Raw genomic sequence first — 5,188 nt, forward strand, 5'->3', positions numbered from 1 at the left:
AATTGGAGTAAAGTACTGGGTTCCAGTTCCATCAGGGAAGGTGGGGTACACTGCTGCATAGCAGAATTCCAGTCCTAGGACTTTAATAAATTAATTATTAATTAATTCAGTGAATTATTTACTGAGTATCTGTTATGATGTTTCAGACATGAGATCCAAATTCAGCTGTGTAGGCGTAGCTAAGTCCAAGGTCCATAACAAGTTCTGGGCTATACAAACCACTATGCAGTAGGTCTTATTCTGCATGTTGGGGATATGGACAGTAAAAAAAATCTATGTCCTATCTATCTATCTATCTATCTATCTATCTATCTATCTATCTATCTATGTATCTATCTATCCTTCCCTATATATCTTGGTCTAACCCAGCAATTCTCATACCTATTTGACTATTGAAACCTATTGTTATATAGCATATATTCACATCTGAATGAACAGACATTTAGTGGGACACTCTTTGAAAATGACAGATGTGTCTGTAGAGTAAGGGATATAAGTTCCAGTCATCTGAGGGAAGAGGGATATTAAGGCCATTTTGAGTAACAGAAAGTATTGACCATAGAGATGTAAATTGGGTCATAATCATTATTATCATTGACCTCTTCATGATGGAAATAAACTTTTATATCAGTTTGTCTGTAATAATTACAAACATGAAAGAACTGGTGGTTTTATAAGCTGGGACTCTATCAGATATTTTCTTAAAGAACTCCAAGTTATGTTAGTTCTTGCAACATCAAGACTTGTTTGGCAAGGGGACTGTTCAGTCCAATTAGTTATTTGTCCCCAATTATAAAGGAACCTCACCTCTGAAACTGAACCAAAGCAAATAGCTGCTTGTTGAATTAATTGTTCTTAAATTAGAATCCAGTTAAACCTGCAAGTCCTAGTTAAGGTGAGTCTAAGTTTCTTTACTTATGTTGTGCTGGAGACAAGCAAGCTGACCTGGGATTCTTCCTCTTGGGCTAAGATGCCTAAAGGATGATTTCCGAGCTTTGTTCCTTTTCCTCTATGTTAAAGGAGGAGAGAGAGGCCCAGACCATGACCCTGATCCTGCCCGATCAGCCCTTTCCACTGGTCACTGTATTCTCTAGCCATCAGATGACACTTTGCATCTCTCCAAACTGTGTCATGCTCTGTCTTCCCTCTTGACCTTCATATATACTATTTCTTGTCTTGGAATGCTCCTCCCTGCTTCTCTTTAGCCAGCAGTCTTCTACTTATTTTTCAGGTCTCAGACATTTTCCCTCCATATCACCTTTTCATATACTTCCCAATCCCCCAAAGGTGAGTGTTAGTGTCCCTGCCAAGTGCCGCTATAACATCCTCATCTCTGCCCTTGACACATTATTTTTACCACTAGGCTATGAGCTCCATGAAGATAAGGGCTTAGTCTGGTTTGCTTTGTTCACTGCTACATCCCAAGCTCAGCCCAGTGCCCAACCCACACATGTCAGTGCATGTAAAGTGATAGTGGATATTGGCTGACTTGTTGAAAGAACAGAGATTGGGCAGGGCTGACAAGAACATAATTGGTGACCCTTCTCCTTTGTTAGAATCTTCATGTGGCTACCATTGTCCATTACCCTCAAAATGTGTTTGTTGCTGGGAGAGTAAGAAGTGATCTGTGAAGGGGTCATGGGTCTTTGGGAAATCATCAGTTCTGGACCCTGTATTTTTTGTTTTAAGTTTTTCTTTTAATTGACAGATAATTAGATAATTATATATATTTTGTACAATGTGATGTTTTGATCTATATGTACATTGTAGGATGATTGTATCAAGCTAATTAATTTTTTTTGTACTGAAAACATTCAAAATCTATTAGCATTTTGAAGTATGTAACATGTTGTCATTAATTATGGTCACCCTGCTGTGCAATCGATCTTGAAAATTTATTTCTCCTAATTGAAAATCTGTACCCTTATTCAACCTCTCTAATTCTCTACGTCTTCCTTCCTCCATCCCCACTCTCTGGCAGCTACCATTCCATTCTCTACTTCCATAAGCAGATTGATTTTGTTAGATTTTATACATTAGTGAGATCATGTGCTATTTGCCTTTCTGTCCCTGGCTTATTTCATTTAACATAATGTCCTCCAGGTTAATCCACATTGTGAATGACAGATTTTTCTTTTCTTTTTAAGGCCAAATAACATTCCATCATTCGGAACATTATTATGTAATGTATACATATTACATATGTAGTATATGCATATTACATATACTATATACATATGTAATATATCCGATATTATATACCACATTTTCTTTATCCATTCATCCATTGTTGGACACTTAGGGTACTTCCATATCTTGGTTATTTTGGACCAAGTAACAATGAACATGGGAGTATGAACATTGTTTTGATATTGATTGAAGCAATCAGTATTGAAATCAATATTGATTTCAATTCTTTTGGATATATACCCAGTAGTTGGATTGCTGGATCACATGTAATTCTAATTTTAATTTTTAAAAGACTTCCCAAACTGTCCTTCATAGTAGAGGTATCAATTTACATTACTACTGACAGTATACAAGGATGTCCTTTTCTTCATATCCCCTCTACTCCTTATTACCTTTCATCTTTTTGATAATAGCCATTCTAACGGGTGTAAGGTGATATATCATTGGGATTTTAAGTCTTTTTTTTCTTTGATGATTGGTGATTTTGAATATTTCTAAATATATCTGCTGGTTATTTGTACATCTTCTTTTGGAAAATGTCTGTTCAAGTCCTTTGACCATTTAAAATGTCTTTCTGCTTTTGAGTTGCTTGGGTCCCTTAAATGTTTTGTATATTGATCTTTTATCAGATGTATGGTTTGCAAATATTTTCTCCCACTCTACTGGTTGTCTTTTCATTTTGTTGATTGTTTTATTTGGTGTGCAGAAACCGTTTGACTTGATGCAATCTCATTTGTTTATTTTTGCTTTTGTTGCCTGTGTTTGGGGAGTCATATTCAAAAAATCATTTAAGCCCTAAATATTTGCAACCTGAAATGCAAAAATCTGCTTTGGGGGAATCATGCCTGGGAGAACTGAATAGAGGCCCTGTTCCTTGTCTGCTTTCATCTCAGTCTCAAACATGTTCTTGGGCTCTTAGTCTGCATTTAATGCCTCAGTCTTCTTCAGTGGGAAATTTTGGCTGAATTTATGAATTACAAATTACTTGGTTTTTCTATCTTTATTTTTCAATATTTCAGCTAATATTATTCACTTTATATTAATTTACAGATTTTTATTGTACTTTTTGGTTTATTGTTGAAAATATTTTAATCCATTTGATCTTATTTACTAGATGCAATTGTTTATTCATTTTGACTATGTCCAGCAGGATATTTCTAGCCAAATTTTGCTTCTTTTAAATTAAGTGTACTTTTAAATTAAGTGTACATGTTTATTTTCTTAGCCATTTAAAACTATGAGTTCTCTAGCATTTTTCTTTTATTCTTTACATCTTAAAAACATTTTGCTTGGTTTATCCTCTTAGTCCATTTTCTAGCTTTTGCTTCTAAGGGATGAGAAGTGGTGCTTTAGGTGGGTGGAGGGGTGGATGCCAACACAGTAACTGGCTTAATCAGAATTGTTGACTCTTTTCTTCCATGTTGACAATTCTGCACTCTCTTCCTTACATTCCCTCCCTTTCCATATTCAAAAGATGTCTTTCTTGCTATTGTTAAAGGAGACCCTGCTATTCCTTGTGGTCCAGGAAAAAGAGTTACTCAAATTGAATACATTTTTAACCTAGTCAGACAGTAGGGAAATTCGCAGGATGAACTATATGGGTTGGAAGTTATTAAGACTGGCCTCAAATATAGCTCATGGGAACTACTGAACAATTCTATCATCTTGTTCCAGAATATTCCAAGCCTTCTCTGAATCACAAACCACAGTCTCTCAGCATCTCATAACATTTATGGAGAAGGGGAACTTCACTGGGGATGTGGGTGAGGGCCTGCAACTCAGATCCTCAGTATCAACTAGAGAGAATACCCAGGTTGTCTTGGAAGGAAGCCTAATAGAGGGACAGTAGTCAAAGCTGGAGAGCTATATTTTGTTGGCCTACTTGTAAGATCAACCCCAGAACATTGATTTACCTTCCTTTGGGACAGGAATTCAGAAGACTGGTTGTCACATGCTCCTAGAATCACCAGTTCTTGTCACATGTTTGGTGTAGTCATTGACTCATTGGGGGGAGGGAGGAGGCTGGCAGTGGGAGATAGGTCAATCATGAGGGGAGAGGAGGGCTAGGGGAAGTGTTTTGGAAAGGTCTATCTCTTCTTGTTGCATAAGATATGGTTTCCCCGTGGAAAAAATATACTAAATAAAAGTTAGGGTCCCAACCTACAGAAAACCTATTTTAACCCACATTGTTGCTGACTGTATTCAATATAAACAGGGAAATAGGCTTTGAGTGTGACTAAATGGTGCAATTTAGAGTTTTCCCTGAGCAAGGCAGGATGTGTGGTGAGCAGTGTGTGTGTGGGAGAGAGATGGATAAAATGTGGTCTCTGTCTTCAAAGAGCTCATGTGGAAAGAGGTTGGGGCAAAGGCTTAGGGTGGAAAGAAGTTGGGGCAAAGGCTTAGGGTGATTAGTTGCAGGGCACACTCGGAAATAGCCAAGAAGTTGCTGTGGAGGATCGGAGATGGGGTGGCAGAGCATAGGGGCAGAGTGAGCCTTTCTGAGTTGATCTGATAGTCTAATCTCTTGTATAGAAGGTAATTGTTCATGGTTTCATGTTGAATTACGTATTTTTTTTTCATATAGTCTTGCCTTAGATTGAAGAGAAAAATAAGAAAGTGATATATATATATATATACATACATATACAGATATATGTATATATATGTATTATATATCTGTCAAAGAGCAGCACAAAAATTTTTGAATAGCTTTATATCCTGTTTAAAGCCTGGTGCGTTCTGTAACTTTGTGCCTTGTTAGGGATAAAGCATACAAAGCTTTGCACTGTTGCCAAGGATACCAAATCTGTACACTCTAATCTGGGGTCAGGTAGAAAGAAAGGATTCCTAACCAGGGTTGGGCCCAGGAACAACTCACCAAAGACTGTGGAGATGGAATTCAGTGCCTAAGTATTTGTGTGAGCATCTGGGCATCATCATGTATAGGTGGAGCATTCCTAATTTAAAAATCTGGAATCCAGAATGCTCTAAAATCTGA

The sequence above is a fragment of the Sciurus carolinensis genome, chromosome 14 (genome assembly GCF_902686445.1).
Source record: "Sciurus carolinensis chromosome 14, mSciCar1.2, whole genome shotgun sequence".
Taxonomy (NCBI): domain Eukaryota; kingdom Metazoa; phylum Chordata; class Mammalia; order Rodentia; family Sciuridae; genus Sciurus; species Sciurus carolinensis.